General features: G+C 39.8%; 1 non-coding gene and 1 pseudogene across 1 annotated transcript; both read left to right on the top strand.

The window, feature by feature from the left end:
* The first annotated feature begins 6,468 nt into the window (after positions 1-6,468).
* On the top strand, positions 6,469-6,575 carry LOC125593635. Its single transcript, XR_007329535.1, has one exon. It is a non-coding gene; the product is annotated as a small nucleolar RNA R71 (small nucleolar RNA).
* Positions 6,576-17,110: 10,535 nt separating this feature from the next.
* LOC125592366 lies at positions 17,111-20,692 on the top strand (annotated as a pseudogene).
* Positions 20,693-21,186: the final 494 nt, after the last annotated feature.

Here is a 21,186-nt window from a genome sequence, read left to right as displayed (position 1 = left end):
GGTCCTGGAACTGGTAGATATGAGGGGCTGACTTGTCGATGCTACCTCGCCAAGGGCCGGTGAGGTAGTGGATGCTAATGAGTGCTCTCATGTCGAAAAAGTTCTGATGCATCCCCTTCTTATCCACCACTCTGTCAATAGGTGGAAGAAACACTCCACATTGCCTTAAGATCTGTGTGATAACCGCTCCAAACCCACATCTCTTCGTGTCTGAAACCTTGAAGTACGCAAGCTTCTCCGCGATCACAGCTCCTATGTTTATGTCCTTCCCGCTAACATAGGTAATGTCTGCGCCCTGAGGCCATAGGTGTCCAGCCCCGATGAATAGAAGAGCTAGCTCATCTTTTGTCACTGCAGCGGGTTCTGTCTTCCCATAGATAACACTTCTGATCACTCTCACTGCATATCGCAGAACAGGACTACGAATTCTAGCTTGCTTGGCCTCTCGGGAGATGAAGTTTCCTGAAGCGATGAATTTCCAGAAATCATTGTGTTCCGGGAAGTCAGGAACACAAGATTGACGTCCTTTCCCGAACCCAAAGACGTCGCACAGCTGAAAGATGGTCATGGAGTGGAACTGCCTGTTCACAATGAAGGAGAACATTGCCTTATCAGCTACCGGGTTATCCTCGTCAGGATGGTAGAGGCGGGCTGATGCGAGGAACTGCCTGGTCAAATCAGCATAGCAATCACAATGGAGATCGAAGATGTACCCCAGGTCAATCTTCTCGAACAAGGCTTCAATATCCTCGGTTATCCCCAATGCATCTGTAGTGTCTCTGTGAGCGAAGCGTGACGGACATATTTCCACTCCCCTCATCTGCTCGTAGAAATCATCATCATGTATATCCCACTGCTGGGTTATCTCTCGATTCGCAGGATGAGACTTATCCGTCTTTTGGAAATTGCCCTTTGTGTTGAGCCTAGCAGTCTGTACCGAGGAGCTCCCATGCTCACCCTGCTTCTTCTGTCTCTTAGGCATTATCTGTGTCTTGATGAAAACTGATGGTAGAAATGGATAGAGCTTGAAAAACTAATGAGTTTAGCACCAAGAATTACAAAAATCGGATGAGAAATGAATGAAATCGAATTGGTTGTTCTTGAGAGGTTTGAGAGAGTTTGAGAGGAGAGGAAGATGAAATTTCATCAGTTTTGATCGACATTTTCGAGAGTTGAGTGTTTTATGGGTGTTTTCCGGTTTAAATTAAGTGAAATCAAACCGGGCAAGACTTACCTTAGATCGACTGATCCATACACTTAGGATCGACCGATCTTATGCACGGATCGACCGCTCTGGCTCACACGGATCGACCGATCTTCTACTGAGATCGACCGTTCTGTTTCATAAGGATCGCCCGATCTTCTCCTGATCGTGATACATGCCTGAAAATCATCTAAAAACACAACCGAAAATCAATTCACACAAGAAAATATAATCACAAAAGAGAAAGAAAATCAAACCATGTGGGTTGCCTCCCACTCAGCGCTTGTTTAAAGTCGCGAGCCTGACTATTTTGTTGTCCTTAGGCGAGATCAGGTTCCGATAAAGGAATGTTGGTTCCTTCTTCGGGTTTTGCATCTGTGAAGTAAGGTTTTAGCCTCTGCCCATTGACTGTGAACTTCCTCCCATTCTCTTCCAAGACAACAGCTCCATAAGGTCTAACCTCTGTGATGGTGAAAGGTCCGGACCAACGAGACTTAAGCTTTCCAGGAAATAGCTTGAGTCTAGAGTTGAACAGAAGGACTTTGTCTCCAGCAGTGAAGTCTCTCGGGATTATCTTTCTGTCATGCCACGCCTTAGTTCTTTCCTTGTAGATTTTGGTGTTCTCATAGGCGTTCAACCGAATCTCGTCCAGCTCGTTCAACTGAACCATCCTCCTTTCTGCAGCGGTTTTAATGTCGAAGTTCATCAACTTCGTTGCCCAAAAACCACTGTACTCCAATTCCACAGGTAGGTGACAAGACTTTCCATAGACCAGATTAAAAGGAGTGGTGCCCAAGGGAGTCTTGTAGGCGGTTCTATACGCCCATAAGGCGTCATCAAGCTTCACAGCCCAGTCTTTCCTTGTTTTGCCTACAGCCTTCTCCAAAATCCCTTTGATTTCTCGGTTCGATATTTCAACCTGCCCACTTGTCTGAGGATGATAAGGTGTAGCTACCTTATGCTTTACTCCATGTTTCTTCAGCAGTTTATCGAACGTCTTGTTGATGAAGTGAGAGCCTCCATCACTAATAACCACTCTCGGGATCCCGAATCTTGGAAAAATGACTGTCTTGAACATTTTCTTGACAACACTAGAGTCATTTGTCTTGCTGGCTACTGCTTCCACCCACTTGGAGACATAATCAACCGCAACCAGGATGTACTCATTTCCATAAGAAGATGGGAAAGGGCCCATAAAATCAATTCCCCATACATCAAAAACTTCAACTTCAAGGATGAAATTTTGGGGCATCTCATTTCTCTTACTGATGTTGCCCTTCCGCTGACATGCATCACACTTTGAGACAAACTCATGGGCGTCTCTGAAAAGTGTAGGCCACCAGTAACCAGCCTGCAGGACCTTAGAAACCGTCTTGAATGTTGCAAAATGGCCTGCGTATTCTGAACTGTGGCAGTGGAAAAGAATCCCTTGCATCTCATTCTCCAGAACACATCTCCTGAATAAACCATCTGAGCATCTCTTGTAGAGGAAGGGATCATCCCAGTAGTAGTGGTTCACATCTCTCATGAACTTCTTCCTCTCATACCCCTTCAGGTTCGGTGGTTCAATTCCAGCACATAGGTAGTTTGCAAAGTCTGCAAACCATGGGAGATCATCCTGAATTTGTCTCATGACACAGCAATCAGCCTGATCCAAATACTCATCTTCCAGCAAGGTGATCACATAGACATTCTCCTCGGGTAATGTATCATCCAGTGGTGTTTCAGCTTCCACTCTCATTCGGGAAAGATGATCTGCCACTCCATTTTCTGCTCCTCTCTTGTCTCTGATCTCAATATCAAACTCCTGTAGCAGTAAGATCCACCTTAAGAGTCTCGGTTTAGCATCTTTTTTCGTCATCAGGTACTTCAAGGCTGCATGATCTGTGTGCACAATTACTTTCGAGCCCACCAAATAGGACCTGAACTTCTCGAAAGCATAAACTACTGCCAGCAACTCCTTCTCAGTGGTAGCATACTTGATTTGAGCATCATCAAGCGTTCGGCTGGCATAATAGATCACATGGAGTTTCTTGTCTTTTCTCTGCCCCAAAACAGCTCCAATCGCGTAATCACTTGCGTCACACATTATTTCAAATGGCAAGTCCCAATCTGGTGGCTGCACAATGGGAGCACTGACTAGAGACTTCTTGAGAATCTGAAACGCAGCGAGGCAGTCAGCATCAAAAACAAACTTCGCTTCTTTGCACAGCAGACGGGTGAGTGGCCTCGCTATCATAGAGAAGTCTTTGATAAACCTCCTGTAAAAACCGGCATGTCCCAGAAAACTCCGAATATCCCTCACTGTCCTAGGAGGCTGTAGGCTGGTCATAACTTCAATCTTTGCTTTGTCAACCTCGATACCCTGCTCTGATATCCTGTGACCCAAAACAATGCCATCTTTCACCATGAAATGGCACTTCTCCCAATTTAGCACCAAGTTCTTCTCCTCACATCTTTCCAGCACCTTGCACAGATTAGCAAGGCAGTCGGTAAATGAAGAACCGTAGACTGAGAAATCGTCCATAAAAACCTCCATAATGTCCTCAATAAGATCAGTAAAGATCGACATCATGCATCTCTGGAAAGTGGCAGGAGCATTGCACAATCCGAAGGGCATTCTCCTGTAGGCAAAAGTACCGTATGGACAGGTGAATGTTGTCTTCTCTTGGTCCTCTGGATGAATGGGTATCTGAAAGAACCCGGAGTAGCCATCGAGAAAACAGTAGTAGGGGTGGTTGGCTAGTCTTTCCAGCATCTGGTCAATGAAAGGAAGTGGGAAGTGGTCCTTCCTTGTGGCTGAGTTTAGCTTCCTGTAGTCAATGCACATCCTATGCCCTGTGACTGTTCTGGTAGGAATCAGCTCAGCCTTCTCATTTGTGATGACAGTGATGCCACCCTTCTTAGGAACCACATGAACCGGGCTCACCCAAGTGCTGTCTGAAATTGGGTAGATCACCCCTGCACTCAACAGCTTTAGAATCTCCTTTTTCACAACTTCCATCAGTTTGGGATTCAGTCTTCGCTGGTGCTCTATGGACGTCTTTGACTCATCCTCCAAGTGAATCTTGTGCATGCAAAGATCTGGAGAAATACCTGTAATATCATCCAAAGAGTACCCCAATGCTTTTCTATACTTTCGCAATTTTGAAAGAAGCAAAGCGGTCTCCACATTATTCAGGTTAGCACAAATAATAACAGGATATGTGGAATTCGGTCCCAAGAATGCATACCTCAGCCCAGCTGGGAGGGCTTTAAGTTCCACCTTTGGAGCATTCTCCTCACTCCAATCTGGTTGGGAGGATGACGGTTTGACGGTTTTATCGGTGCCTGAGTCTTCAAGGCTGACATAGGCGACATGCTTCTCAATCGGTGAGGCTGAATCCAAAATCTCAGAAAATCCAACCACTTCTTGGTTCATGAACCCGAACTCACTCTCCCTTTGGGTCAATGCGACTTGTAGAGGATCATCAGTGTGCAACTCTTCATCCATTTCCTCCACCAGTTCAGTCAATGTATCAACCCAGAAAGTCTGTCCATCAATAGTCGGATTTTTCAGCACCTTCTCCACATTGTATCTCATCGCCATGTCTCCTAGACGTAAGTCTATATGCCCATTCTGTACATCAATCATGGCTCCAGCAGTAGCTAAAAACGGTCTGCCCAAAATGAGAGGATCTTTAGGTTCCTCTTCCAGCTCCAGAACTACAAAATCGGTAAGCACATATCCCTTTCCAACACCAACAGGGATGTTTTCTAGTACACCGACTGGTCTTCGCACTGATCGGTCAGCAAGGACCAAGGAGATCCTTGTAGGTTTGTAGTTCGTCATGCCTAGCCTCTCAGAGACAGAGAAAGGCATTAGGCTCACTCCTGAACCCAGATCGCAGAGACTCTTCTCAAAGGTAAGTGATCCAATGCGGCATGGTAGAACAAATGCTCCGGGATCTTCACGCTTTTTAGGCATGACATTTTGTAGAACTGCGCTACATTCCTCATTGAGCATCAACACACCACGCTCTAGGCTCATCTTATCGGTAAGAATCTCCTTCATGTACCTTTTAAGAGAAGGTACCATCTTCACCGCTTCAACGAATGGCAATCTCACATGTAACTCCCCAACAAGGTTCTTTAGCTTCTCGTACTCACGTTCTTTGATCTTCTGCCTTGGTCTGGATGGGTATGGAGCCTTAGGAACATAAGCAGGAGGCGCCACATACACCTCTTCAGGTTCAGAGGAATTTGGCTTCGTTGGCACGGGATCGGTCGATCCAGATGGACCGGATCGGTCGATCTCCTTCCCCTTGGATCGGTCGATCCGGTCCTTAGATCGGTCGATCTCTTTCTCATTCGATCCCTCAATCGTTTTTCCACTCCTAAGTGTTACAGCATTCACAAACTCCTTGGGATTCGTCTCTGACTTCCCTGGTAGAAATCCAGGTGCTGTTCTGCTGCTGGAGGCGGTTTGAGCAACTTGCTTTTCCAAAACTTTCAAATGGGTGTTCAAAGTTTCAAACTTCCCATTAAGCTCTCCATACATGTTATCCACCTTGGTGTTTATCTCTGCAGTGCTATTCTTCTGACCTTCTAGCACCATTTGCAGCATCTTCTTAATTTCGTTATCCTGAGAAGACTGCGACGAAGAGGCATTCCCTTGATTCTGGTAGTTGTTGTACTGCTGCCTTTGCTGAAATCCTGAGTTGCCCGAGTTGTTCCCCTGATATTGATTTCTGTTCTGATATCCTTGGTTGAACACACTCTGGTTCTGATTCTGGTTCTGCCTATTTCCTGCCTGAGGGTAGGACTGATGTTGTGGATTCTCCACATTGTTGCTCCGGTAAGACAGATTATTTTGCTGATTTTGACTCCATCCAAGGTTCTGATTGTAGCCTCTGTTGTAGTTTCCTTGACCACCAATGTAGTTCACATCAGCTTGCATATCATCTGAATCATCACCAACAGTTTCTTGTGAGGAACGATAGCCTTGCTCCTCCACAAATTTCACAGATTTCTGATCTCTCTTGAGAAGCATCTCAATCTTGGCATTCAGCTCATCTATCTTCTTGGATTCATAACCAACACCCTTCTGGCTGGTGTCAAACCTTGACTTGCGGTTTGCTTTGCTGGATGACAGGTTGTTCAGCAAGGTGTAAGCTTCTTCAACAGTCTTGGTCATGAAATCACCATTACTTGCTGTGTCCATGGCATCTTGACTCTCTTCATGAACTCCATTATAGAAAATGTTCAGCAAGCTCACATCAGTGTAACCATGGTGAGGGCAGTCCTGTGTGTACTCCTTGAAACGCTCCCAAGCCTCATGAAAGCTTTCTGAATCAAGCTGCTGAAAGCTTCCAATTCTGCTTCTCAGATATGTGGACCTTGACTTGGTGAAGAAATGCTGTAGAAAAGCAGCTCTTGTCTCTTCCCATGTAGTAAGAGATCCTGGAGGGATGGACTTTAACCATCTGATAGCTTTATCAGCTAAGGAAAACGGGAACAACCTGCATTTCAAAGCGCCTTGAGGAACTCCATTATGTCTGCTGGTGTCACAGACTCGCTCAAAATGCTCCAAGTGATACATCGGGTCCTCAGACGGGTTTCCATGAAACGGATTTTTCTCCACCAAATTAATGAGACCAGTCTTGATCTCAAAGTCTCTTCTCTCAATGGGAGGTGGGCGAATCCCAGAACGATCGGCATAGAATGCATCTGGTGTATCATAATGTGCAAGCGTCATCCTAGGCATGCCATAGTCTCCAGCCTGTTGTCTTGCAGCTACACCAGCCTGCTGATTATCACCAGCATTGTTGCCTTCTCGTTCATTTACAGGAATTGGATTTTGCGGGTTGTCCTGAAACTGGTCTTCTTGGTGTTCAGCCATTTCAACCTCTTCAGCGGACTCAAGTCTTTTCTTTTTCACTTGTCTCTCTAGGCGGCCGAGCTCTAACTCCAAAGGTATTAAATTCGATGATCCTTTGCTTCTAGTATGAAATCCGCTCATTCACCTGAAAACACAAACAGAAAGAGAAAGACAGAAACATTAGACAAAAAAAAAATGCTATAGTCTTAAACTGATCATTAACTCTAGGGTGACCAAATGGTCCCCGGCAACGGCGCCAAAAACTTGATGTGTCGAGTTTTAACCCGATTATCTAACTGCAAGTGCACAGTAAAGTACGCAGTAGTAATGCGGGATCGAATCCACAGGGACCGATGATCACACGTAGAGTTGCAGACAAGTTAATAGCTACAGCGAATCAATATATATTTTTGATGGTTTTTATTTAATTTTCTTAGATGTCACAAAACATAAACAAGCTGTAAAAAGATGATTTAAACGATTTGAAAACTATTTTAAAACAAACGTTGGGCATTGGGAATTCTCAGGGATTTCTTTTTAATCAAGATACAATTAATGGCAGACACAGGGATATATTAAGAACCGTCTAGAACTCAAACACGATATTAGAATTAACCTACTTCCGTAGCGCTAATTCTCTATGTTATAGAAATCTCCACACTAACTTCCGCTGAGTTTCAATTTCTAAACAAGCATTAAGAACAGGTTCAATATGTTCACAAAGCGCAATAACATCAACTTCCGAGGGTTAAGGACACTTTGCTCATCTAAAGTATTTTCGGAAGTTCAAACAATCACTTTCGGTGCATCAAACAATCTGATATCATGAACTAAGTGATCAATTCAGTTCAAGCAGTAAGAAATCCATTAGATGAAGAACCAAAACGTAATCCCTTAGTCTACACACGTTTTATGAATCAAAACATCAAGAAATCCCCTATGAGAACCCCTAAACCCAACTAGATGACTACTCACACATAACTAAGCAAGAACAACACGATTTTAATGAAGAAAACATGATAAGATTGTATTAAAACAGAGGAAAGGTTCAGAAGATCTTCTCCAAATGGTTTTGAGATGAACTCCTTTACAAATCTTCACAAATCACACAAAACAAGTACAAAACTCTCAAATCTCTCTCAAGAACTTGTAAATCTCCTTCTTGGTCGCCCCTGATCTTTTCTGAGTCCCAAAGGTCGAGTTCTTCTGTCCCTTCTTGAGTGGAGTGGGTAAAAAGGAGTGAAAAGCTCGTTTGTGCGTGTGGAGCCCGTAGAGCGTGGGATCGGTCGATCCACATGGACCGGATCGGTCGATCTCACGTCCTGTGCGATCAATACTTCTCATTCGGTCCATTGTTCGGTCCATCTTGCTTCTGAATAAATCCCGAATGCATTCTTTTCTTGCAAGCTATCTAGTAACCTGCATATTACACTTAAGAACACCAAAACGCATCAAATAGACCAAAACATTAATTAAAACCGACCATTTAATTTCTCTAAAACGAGTTATAAACCGTTAAAAACACGGAATATCAGCATGCAGTAAACGTACTTAGTCGATATACAAGTAATCCAGGTCATACACACTGGAAAGCTATAACGAGGGTACTCAATTACTTGCGCTACACCAAAGATTTTGGGTTTCACTATGGTAAAGAACCAGCAGTTTTAGAAGGATACAGTGATGCTAACTGGATATCAGATTCTAAAAACTCAAAATCCATGAGTGGATATGTCTTTACACTAGGAGGAGCAGCAATATCATGGAAATTTACCAAACAAACAGTGTTAGCCAGATCTACCATGGAATCTGAGTTCATAGCCTTAGACAAAGCAGCAGAAGAAGCTGAATGGCTTAGAAATTTTTTGGAAGATATTCCTATGTGGGAGAAACCTGTGCCAGCTATACGCATACATTGTGACAGTCAATCAACAATAGCTCAGGCTCAGAATAATCTCTACAATGGTAAATCTCGTCACATCAGAAGATGACATAAAACCATTAGACAACTTATCTCAACTGGCGTAATCACTATAGACTACATCAAATCGGCTGACAACCTAGCGGATCCATTTACTAAATGTTTGCCATGAGATGTTGTTGCTAAATCATCAAAAGGAATGGGTTTGAAGCCTATAACGAATGAGGATGCTTGATTGCAACCCTACCTATCATGACTGGAGATCCCAAGACGTAGGTTCAAAGGGAAAACAAAATCAAACAGAATCTAACCAAAGCACTTGAGACAAAGTAGTGTCTTCCCAGCTCCTAAGATGATAAAAGTGCTAATGAACGTGTGAAGGATAAGCAGAAGCTTTTAATGATTCCATAGCTTCTAAGCGGAGTATTACTCAATACTTTTCATGGTCAATCACCTAATGAGTGTGAAATGAGACCGTTTCTAGGAGAATGAATGCAAGGCTATATTCTCTAAGTTCACTCATGAAAACCAGGAATAGTTCAGGGCCACAATGAACACAATAGAGAACTAAGTTCTACGAGAAAATGAAGCTGTGTTATGCATGTTGTCTCGGTTTACATAAAACACCGATTGGTTCAAGACATCATTTTTACCTTCTGGTAAAGTAAACCCGACATATATTAACTATGAGTGGTTCAAGGCTTAAAAATGCCACCAACTCAAACACAGTGAATTTTTCGCAAACACTCTCGATAAGTCTGTCTAGTCTAGTCAGGATTAGAATAAGTATAGTTTTTAGAGTCTATTGAGTCTGCATTTAGTCTGCATATGTTTAGAAGAGTCATTTCTATTCATGTGGGGGATTGTTGGATCAATAAAGCTCAATGGCTTTGTTCATAAGTGAAAAGAAATGTTTTTGGGTTTCATTTAAATGAAAAGCCCAGAAATAGTAATAGAGAAGTATGAGTTTGTCCCACATCGGGGAAGAGGAGCAAAAGTGAGATGTTTATATATGGGATAACACACTCACTTGTTTAAACGAGTCAGAGAAGGAAGAGACTTCCCACGCGTGCGCCGCCGCCGCCGTCCGGCCGGCTCGGCTCGGCTCGGCTCGGCGTGGGCTTGGGTCTTGGGTCTTGGTGGACGGCCTCTAACCCAATAAGAATATTCTTTCTGGACCAAGTTAAGCTCTACATTTTTGCCATTTCATTTCTAAAAAACAGCATGACGTTTGTGTATAAACGGCGAAGTTTGTCTGTTCGAAATGGATCAGAACGAGTCAACAGAAGAGAGATCTTGCGGAGAAAGTTTTTCAACTCACCACTCCCAAGATTTCAGAGATATTTTCGCTAAACGTGTGCAACAGTTTCGAAAATCAAATCCGGTTCTCTTCTTTAAATACTCGCCTCCTCTTCATTCATTTCTTAACTTTTCGAAAGCTAAATACCAAGAAAACTCCTAAGCGTAAGTCTAGAGAGTGTTTCGTAGATTATTGGTTCGCAGAGGTTTTTCACGAGTGCCGCGTGATAACCTATCATGGTTTTATCCTGGGACTCATGTTCGTACAGATCCGTCGCACTAACGAAGCGAATATTAAGAGTTAAGGAAAGAGATTCGTCTCGACCCCATGGTTTCATTTACATTTCGGTTTCGAATCGTCTATATTTTCCTTAACATCGCATTTATATTATCGTTAGTATCGATCCGGTTTTACGGCTTCTACAAGATATGGGGTCTTTATTTATTCGGGTTTGGCCGGACAGCCTTTCAAGTGTGGTCTCAGAGGTCTTATGGCTCTACCCTCTAGTCACACTCCATTATCTTCGGTATCTGGATGATTTTTAGGAATATCGTAGGCTTTTCTCGGGTTTAAGGTTCTGTGGAGTGGTTGATGTATTGGTGTTATCAGGTTTTCATCCGGTCTCTGTTGAAGATCTATTTGAGCTTTCTTGTGCTATGATATGGTTGGACTGATGTAAGTGTACCGGATTTTAGCTGCATGAACTTTGAGAATCCGACACCTTTGTGTTTTGGGCTTTTTGTCTCTTTGGATAGAAGTCTCTTTCAGGATCTCTACAATGTTCTTTGAAGGCTCTTCGTCATGATTCTATCCTTATTTTAGAGATCGGAGTGCTTTATTCTCTCGATGCAATCATATGGCCACTTCATACCGTATGTCTCGGCTGTGAGCTTATGTTTTAGCATATTCCTTTTCATCCTTCTGTCTTAACTTTAGTTTAGTTATATATCATGACTCTAGAATTTTTTTTGATCTTTTTCGGCTTCTGGCTCTGGAAGGAATGTGTTTCTTCTCAGCTTATGGATGTACGAATGCATTTCACATGTGTTAATATAATCTTTAGATGACAAAAAAACTAAAAATATTTTGTTTCATGATTAAACTTATTATTATTTTTGTTTTGAGCAGTAGCGGCCCAGAGTTTTGTTGTGCCGGTAGCACAAAAAAAATTTTGGGCCACTATATATGAAAATAGGAAATGTCCAACATGGACATCGAACTCATGACCTCTTATGATAATAAAGTTTACTCATTACCGCTGGACTAAGTGCAACTTGCGTTACAAAAACTGGCCGAAATCATCTATAAACTTTTAATGGCCGGAAGCACATGCTTCCTTCGCTTCTTCCTACGGCCGGCACTGGTTTCGAGTTAAGCGATGAAATTTATTTGACAAAGAAATCAGTCGGGAAGAGACTGATTCATAAGATTGAAAAAAATCTTTGTAATATGTGTTTGATTTGAATGAGATGTTTGTGTTTCTTGATGAGGTTGTTTATCTGCTAAATACAATCAGAAATCACACTTTATTCTTCATAAATGATATCTTCGGAAATTTGTTAAGAAAATTATGTGCATGCAAACTTTCTAGACAACTAAGATTATTATAGGTAGTCAAAAGTACATTAATACACGAACGAAGTAAATGAACATTATCAGAGATACAAAAAGTGTTAAGCATAAGTATTTACACCATCAATCTTCAAGTTGCCATGTTTTAAGCTCAAAACACATTGCATTTGTGGTAAATGACAACCTATTTTGGGGTTATTGTAACAAAAACTTAAAGAGTGTCAGGCTTCTAAAAAGAAACACATGCTCAATATGACAATATCTCCATTAATTGGGTTACTCAAGTCACGAGTCATATTTTATTTTCTTGCTGCCCAATAATTTTTAGCAATAAGCATGTATTAAGTATTGTGTAATTGGAAACAACACCACATTAAATGATCAATCGTTCTATTTTATTTCTCTCTTGCTTGATAGAGTATACCATTTAAGTTGTGTGTAACTGTCCATAAACATGTATCATGCTTGATTGTAATCATTGTCCATAGAATGAAATGGAACGTAATGAAATGCAAAAGATATCCTTATTCATTTTCTTTAATAGTTTGATGTATCCACATGTGTACTAGTCCTGAAATTTACCATGCAGTTTGCATGCTTAGTAGATTCATAGTAAACTAGGATTCACCCATTGACAAGCTGCAAAAAGGACTTTGAAATATTTAAGGAAACAAAAAAGTACATGTTGACATATCAAAACCAACACATCAACAGATGGTTGAACTTTCAGATTCAGATTTTGGTGGATGCAAGTAATTTAGACACTATACTCTCGGCTATGTATATCTCCCTGGTGGAGTTGTCATTTCATGTAAAAGCTAGAAGTCAAAGTTGATTTAAACATCTATTATGGAAGCTAAGTATGTTGCATGTTATGTGGCTTCTATTCAAGGAACATGGTTGTGGTATTTCGTGTCAAAGTTTGGGGTTTTGAGTTATGTTGACAAGCCTCTTTTGTCATGATAGGAAATCAAAAGTAGCTAAACATATGGGTTTCAAACATTTATCACTGAAGCAAAGTGTCGAAAAAGAAAAAAAATGTCATTGAACATATAGACACTTAACTTATGGTTGCAAACATATTTACAAAATTTTTATCTCCAAAGACTTTCATGAAGCATGTTGAAAGAATGGGTCTTGAAGATAGCACTTAATTGTGTTGTTTGTTTGTGATTAGTTTATATATGCCAATTATTTAAGATTTTTAGTGACTTTTACATATTTTATACATAGTGTTTTAATGGGCACACATTATTGTTTGTTGGATTTATGATAACAAAAAGTGTCTTTATTTAAAGACATTAAGTGGACCACTGCGATACTCATGCTTATGTTTATGATCTAATTATGAAGGTGATCAATGTGGTAATATATGGAAGAGATCATGTTGCAGAATGATATGTGACCGTTGTGACTCTTGTTGATTACTGGATTAGTCAAGACAATTATGATGATTAATTTAAAAATAAAGTGTTAGCATATTATGCTGACCTTATGATTCAAGAAAGAAACTATTAGTGGATCTTTACTAACGACCAAGTGGAAGACTGTAAGGAATATTTTATTTCCACTATTATTTGGTATTATAGATATCTAATTTATATTGGAATATTGATGTTCTTTAATATATTTGGTGAAAAAATAAATTGAAAATAAAGGAGTAATTCTTAATATATTTCTATTTCAATGGATGGTTGAGATTAATTAAAAACAAACTCTAACGATAAATTAAGTTTTTTCTCCACCTATAAATAGATATTTTTAGACCATTCATAAAAATATACGAAAGCAACACATAACATTTATAGATAAGGAAAGAGAAACCTAAAAGTTCACTCCGAAATTAAGTTTTTTTTTGTCTTTCAATCAACATATAATCCATTGAAAAAAATATCTTATGCACAATGAATGTAGATAAATCTATAAACTTTCATATGATTTTTTTTAACACTGGGTTGTATTAATAAGCATTCTAGGCAAAGAGTTCTAAACGTGAGAACTAGTAAAACAAAAGTAGAAAAATGATACACTAGTAGGGATCCAAAGCAAACTAACACACATCTATTTTGCGTATAGATGACTAAATATTATTTCATATAAAAATTCCTATTTACTTCTGAAATAGTTGAATTTCAAGGAATATAATTTTGGTATTAATCCAAAACACCATGCTTCAGACTGAGAATGATTACCATTGTCTTTTTAATATTTCTGTAGGAGTCACCGAGACAAGACAATTCTTTATATTGCTCTATTGATAATAACCAGGGGCGGATCTAGAATTTAATACAGGGCACAATATATAAAATTATTTAATATAATCTAATAATTAAATTGTGTTATATTACTAATAAATTAAATTAAAATAATTTATTTAATAAATTAAATTATATATTTTAATAAATGAAATCATATTATATTTTAAATAAATCAAATAAAAATAAATAATTGTTATAGTGTTAAATATTCATTTAAATAATATTTTTAAATTATATATTACACATAATAGTTTGACTATAAAATCTTAATTCATTTTAGTTTTTATTTTAATCTAATTGTTTTTTTAAAACTTAATAAAACTAATTGTTAGAGTAAAATTCATGTAAATTTTTGTTTATTATATATTTATGTTTGAACAAAAGAAATTATATATTTTGAAAGAAAATGATAGTAGACAAAAGAAAATAAAAAACAATTGTGTATTACATCTATCTGTTACAAGGCCGATCATAAGTTTGCATGACTAATGCAAAGATGGTTTGAGGTTTTGGCATGATGGTTTTTATTTCCACACTCGGTTCATGCACAGATTAGTTTCTCTATTCTTTATGTATATGCCTATTTTTTTACGAATGATCAATAAATTTTATATTTCATCAAAAAAATAATTGTAGTAATAAAGAACAGCTTTAGGTAGCTGGAACAAAACAAAAAGATATTAAATATATTTATGAAGAGATGAGTGAAAGTGTTTTAAAAAAAAATGAAGGAACAAAGGACAGTTAGTGGGCTCGAACGTGATTAGGGTGGGGCATAAAGGCACGTTTTAGCGGAATGAGCTAAACAATTTCATCTCAGTAAGCATTAGCTTACAGGTTTTATATCAATGAGTGTCTCTGTATAGTTAAAGAGATTACCGTTCTATAAAATTTCATGTTGCCCTCTCAAAATAACCATAGTTTACAGTAAGAATTCCATCACCATCAAATAAAGAACCATCAAAGATTGAAGCCCGTGAGACTTGTCACCACCATTAGCATTAGATTTGTCAATTACCTTTCCTAAACGGTTCAATTGGACCGAAGATTTTTTATCTTACTAAATCCATTGGAAGAAACATATAAAACAACAATAAAAAGCTTTGCAATATTTAAAATAAATTGGCAATCAAACAAACCAAGTGCCGAAAAGTAAAGCAAATCAAAGAAGAAAAGTAAAACGAATCAAACAACCCAATGTCGGAGCTATACCAGCCTCTGGCCATCAACTTGAAAGTATAAAAAATTCTCTTTCTTTCTCTCTTCATCGTATGATTTATTATAATATTAACATGTTTTATATATCTAATGTACATGCGCACGTATGCTATCAAAAATCATAAAGAACATTACATAAACGATATTACAACCAAGAATTCTATGTGTTACGGGGGTCCATGACTAACTGCATTATCGTAAACAGCTCTATGATATTCATTGTTGGCGGTATTTATTACATAAATGTGCGCCAGTATTTATACGTGAATAATTATTTTTTCTGAATAGTATAAATCCTTTAGACCTTCATTGTTTGACTACACGTTTCTTCCAAGTAAGCAATGTCAAAATGATATAAGTTGTAACCAATTGCATAGTCTTCCAATACCAAACTGCTAAAATTACTAATATGGTCACATTGATCTTGTCGTCTTTCTTTTTCATTTGTCATTATGTCAAAATTTTCATACTCAGTCAGAAACAGCCACAAAAGAAAAAGACTGCCCTTTAAAACACAAAGGAAAAAGACAAAATAATTATAGAAAATTATTTTGATTTTTCTGTTAATTTTTTTTGGGAAAATTGCCAAATATGACTCACAACTTGATTTCAAACACAAAAGTTAACCCAAACTTGAATCAAATGCAAAAGTAACCTAAAAAGCTATTGAAATTACAACCAACCCCTTGTGAACAAACAAAAAAACCGAAATTTTTTTACGTTTCTAACCCCCGTAAGTCGTCTTCCCAGATGACTTTCCAGACGACTTTCTAGAAAGTCGTCTGGACTAGTTTTACTTAGAAATAATTTAAAAATTTTGTAAAAAATATTTTGATAAGTAAAAAATTGAAATCATGTAATTAACATATGTTTTAAGAGATATAAATTAAGATATAACAAAAGTTAATTGTTTTCAACATAGATGAGTGAAAGTAGTGAGTCATGATATTCTTTGGTTTAGGTTTTGCCAACATAAGTTGTAGTATTGTATGTGTTCTTAGGGTTAGATTTTGGAATGCATAAATGTTTTTTTTTGAAAACTTTAAAATTTACCTAAGTGTTTTTATTTCTGTGTATAGTAAACACTATTTAAGTATAACTACGGGTTTATAACGTGGTTAGTTAGTTAATTTAGTCAATTTAGTTTAGGAGTTAAATTTAGGGTCTGGAACGACTTACTAGTAAGTCGTCTAATGTACAGTATTCAACAGACGACTTACTAGTAAGTCGTCTGATGTACAGTATTCAACAGACGGCTTACTAGTAAGTCGTCCAAACCGGACCAAACCTTTAATTTTACAATGTACTTTTTAACCTAACCGGATTATTTACCGGCCATATATAAGGTGTTTTTTTCACTGTTTATCGAAAATCAGAAAACCCTAAAGCCGTTTCTCTCAAAGGCGATTTCGAAGGCGATTTCCGTCGATTCTCTCTAATCCATCGTTCTCATCGTTCTCACCGCCGGTTATCTCTCCGCCGTTATCACCGTCGTTCCACCACCGTTCTCACAGCCGCTTCCTCTATTTAAGATCCGAGAGGAAACTCTAGCGCGCATTCTCTCAGAGGCGTCTCGTTGAACTCCGGCGCCGGTAAGTTATATCTCCTACTGTCGAGTGATTGATTGAGGAAAAGGTGAACATAAAACTGGAAGTCTTGGAAGACTTATAATTAAGTCGTCTGGAAAGTCTTCCAGCTGGAAGACTTTCCAGACGACTTAATTATAAGTCTTTGATTGTTTGAGATGGTTGTCTTTGATTGTTTTGCAGGCAAAAAAATGGAGATGCCAGAACTCCCCCGTAGGATATATATATTAGGGGAAGAGCCCCCCGCAGTGCATAGCATTTCGTATCATACTTGTTGGACGTTGCATGCTGCTTTAAAGAAAGCTCTTCATGATGACGAATATGAAGAGCTGAAGGAGTCGAAGTTGGGAGTTTTCATCAAGTTCCAAGAGCTGGGATTTGATTGGGCTTCAAGGCTGGTTCACTACATGCTCGGTTTCCAGCTGGACATAAAGAAGAAGTATGAGCTGTGGAGTCTCGTTGGTCCAGAACCTGTGAGGTTTTCACTGTTAGAGTTTGAAAACCTCACTGGTCTAAACTGCGAGTACATCGAGGACCTTGAGAGACCTCACTCTGCTGTTACAAAGGAGTTGACTTCTTTTTGGGAGATGCTGGGAGTTCATGTCGAAGCTGGGCCATCTACTCAGGAGATAATAGCAGCACTTGAGAGATGCGAAGGGTGGTCTCGGGATGATCGCAAGCGGCTCGCGTACCTTGCCATCTTCACTGGATACATTGAAGGGAGAAAGTATTCAACCCCTACACGGGTTAGTCTGGCAAGGCTAGTGATGGAGCTAGAACGGTTTGAGAATTATCCATGGGGGAGAGTCGCGTTTAAGGTGCTGATGGACTCTGTGAAGGGCAGAGATATTTCGGGTTGTTACACTATTAATGGGTTTGCGCAAGCTCTCCAGGTCTGGGTGTACACAGCTCTTCCGGAATTGGGTGCTACTTTTGGTAATCCTCTCCCAAACAATCCGTCTCCACCGATACTGGCTTACAAGGGTCGCAAAGGACGCAGACAGTTTAAAGAGGCTATCCTCAGTCAGGTATTTACTTCAATCTGGACGACTTCGCAGAAAACTTATAATTAAGTCGTCTGATAAGTCTTCCAATTAGACGACTTAGTAGAAGACTTATAATTAAGTCGTCTGGAAAGTCTTCCAGCTGGATGACTTAGTAGAAGCCTTATAATTAAGTCGTCTGGGAAGACTATCCAGACTACTTAATTATAAGTCTTCTACTAAGTCTTCCAGCTGGAAGACTTTACAGACGACTTAATTATAAGTCGTCTACTAAGTCGTCCAGCTGGAAGACTTTCCAGACGACTTAATTATAAGTCGTCTGTGAAGTCTTTTCTTTCCATCTTTCTTAATCCGTCAAATATCTAAGTTCATATCTTCTATTTACTGCAGACTAGGGTGATCAACTTTGTTGAAAAGGACACTGCTGAAATGTTTCCAAAATGGGAGTTTGATGTTGAGGACACGCTCGCGGAGAACATAATTAAACTCATGTTTGTGAAGAAACCGTGGAAGTGGACCATGGATTGCTGGGAAGTCACCGGTACTTGGGTCAATACAAAGCCGGCGGTTGTGAGTCCAGCGAAGAAAAAGGTAGTGAAGGAAGACAGTCCAAGACCTCGGAAGAAAGCTCGTAAAGAGGCACCTGCTGAAGCTAGTGAAGAGGCAGCTGCAGAGGCTAGTGAAGAGGCAGCTGCAGAGGCTAGTGAAGAGATGACTACGACTGTTGGTGGGTTGACCAAAGAGGATATTAAAACCATGTTCAAGGACATAGCTGATGCCATGAGGGAAGGGTTTGGGACGTGCCTTAAGGAGATCAAGTATCTGTCGGAAAGGGTGGAAGCTGTGGAGAAGAAGGTTGGTATCACCACAAAACGGAAAGGGACATCATCTCAAAACACTACCTCTCCACCTAAACCGACGCTCGAACCCGGGGTTAGTAACGAATCCTCTCACAACAAGAGATTGACTAGACAAAGTCTTAAGAATAAGAATTAAAAAGTTGCATTTGCTTTGTTTCTTGTATGTCAGAACATGTGTGCTTTGTTTATAGTGTATGGATTTTATATATGTATTTTGTTTCATGTTTGAAGACACTCATTGGTTATTATTGTTTGAAATGGATCTTTGGTTATTATTGTATAAACCCATCTTGTATATTGCAGAGTGAAAGTGTCAATGGGACGAACGCGGGAAGGAAGAGCTTGGCGGAGGATAAAGGTCCAGATGTGCCCGCAGATGTGCCCACAGATGTGCCCGCAGCTGTGCCCGCAGCTGTGCCCGCAGATGCTAGTTTCTCGGAAGATAAAGCTCCAGAACCGAGCCTTGTTCTATTGGACAAAAATCAATCCACTGTTTCAGATTTACAGAAGGAGGATGCTAGATATCTAGAAAAGAGGGATGCTGCTTTGGCACTTTGCCGTGCAAAGAGTGATCGAACAAGGAAACTTGCTGCCTCACAGAAATCTCCTTATACGGCAAACAGAACGGCCAGAGTGATCATTTCAAACAGAAAGCTTTATCCAGGCTATAATCCTTTCGCATCAATTGACAAGACGAAGTTAAGGGAGCTCGCTGATTGGTTGAAATCTTGTCCGTAAGTGTTTGTTTTTCCCATAATAGCTTGCTTTTCACATAATAGCTTGCTTTTCCCATAAAACCTGATTGCTTTTCAACATTTTGTGTTTGCAGTCATTATAGAACAGCTCTCGATAAAAAACCACGTAAAAGTAGAACTTGGTGGTATCAAATCCTCTGAACCTCCCTAGAGTGGCTGAAGGACTGTGTAAGTCTTCTGCTATGACGTAGACGACTTACTTGTAAGTTGTCTGGTAAGTCTTCTACGTAGACGACTTATCAGACGACTTAATTCGTCTACGACTTACTTGTAAATCGTCTGGTAAGTCGTCTACATAGAAGACTTACCACTAAGTCGTCTGATATCTTCTGACTTGTACTCTATTTTATATGCAGCATATTGATGCTTGGATTAATGTGCTGAGGAAGAGGTATGACGCTAACCCACAACATTTCAGGAGCGAGAGAATTGCTTCCTTGATCATCTCTTTGCTCAGCAATGGATATTCAACTTCAAGGATTTTAAGGACTCGAAGCCCGATCACAATGGTTTAGGAAGAAGACTCCCTGGTGGGGCGTGGAATTATTATGCAGGCACTATACCATCATTTTGCCAATCGAACAAGGTTTGGGGGACGGATATTGATGATATCTATGCGCCAGTAAACTTCGCCGACAGTCATTGGATTGCTATGTGGATATCGATCCCTAAGAGGCACATAGTCGTCTTTGACAGCATTTGTTCCAGTATCTCCCCAGAAGAACTCGATGTGGTAATGGAGCCTTTTCTCTACATGGTCCCTTATCTGCTTGTTGAGTGCGCTTCCTCAGACGAACAACGTGCCCAATACAGCCTGGAGCCATTCACATATGAGAGACCGACCAATATACCTCCGGCCCGAGCTGGTGATTGTGGCGTGTACACTCTAAAGTACATTGAATGTCATGCTCTTGGGATAGAGTTTAGTAAAAAAGACTTTGCTAAGCCCAACGGGAAGAGTATGAGGGATAAGATGGCGGTGGATATATTTCAAGAGCTTCCTGACGTGCATGAGTTCGAAAACAAGGACATGGATGACATCCTGGGTACGTATGACGGGTGATAAACAGGCCACTTTAGATTATTTGGTATGATATATTAGGCTGATGTGTGTATTTGAACTTGATCCCTATTTTGTATTTGAACTTGATCCCTATAACTATATTCTGCGCAGAAGACTTACAGTTAAGTCGTCTGGAATGTTGGACGACTTAACTATAAGTAGTCTGGAAAGTCTTCTGAGCAGTGACCTTTTGTAACTATATTTCGGATAATATAAAGGGCAAGACCATCTTAAATTTGTTTGGTAGTGCAATTTGACAAAGAAGTTGACACAAATAAGTTCATAACACAAATTTTTAGTACATAGACTGAACACTGGGCGACTAACTTGAAGGTCTTCTGGAAGAAAAAACCCTGGACGACTAACTGGACGACCTTCTGGACGACTTAATTGAAGGTCTTCTGGAAGACTAATCACTGGACGACTAACTTGAAGGTCTTCTGGAAGAAAAAACCCTGGACGACTAACTGGACGACTAACTTGAAGGTCTTCTGGAAGAAAAAACCCTGGACGACTAACTGGACGACCTTCTGGACGACTTAATTGAAGGTCTTCTGGAAGACTAATCACTGGACGACTAACTTG

The sequence above is a fragment of the Brassica napus genome, chromosome C9 (assembly GCF_020379485.1).
Source record: "Brassica napus cultivar Da-Ae chromosome C9, Da-Ae, whole genome shotgun sequence".
In the NCBI taxonomy this organism is placed as follows: domain Eukaryota; kingdom Viridiplantae; phylum Streptophyta; class Magnoliopsida; order Brassicales; family Brassicaceae; genus Brassica; species Brassica napus.
This window is presented reverse-complemented; position numbering and strand designations above follow the sequence as displayed.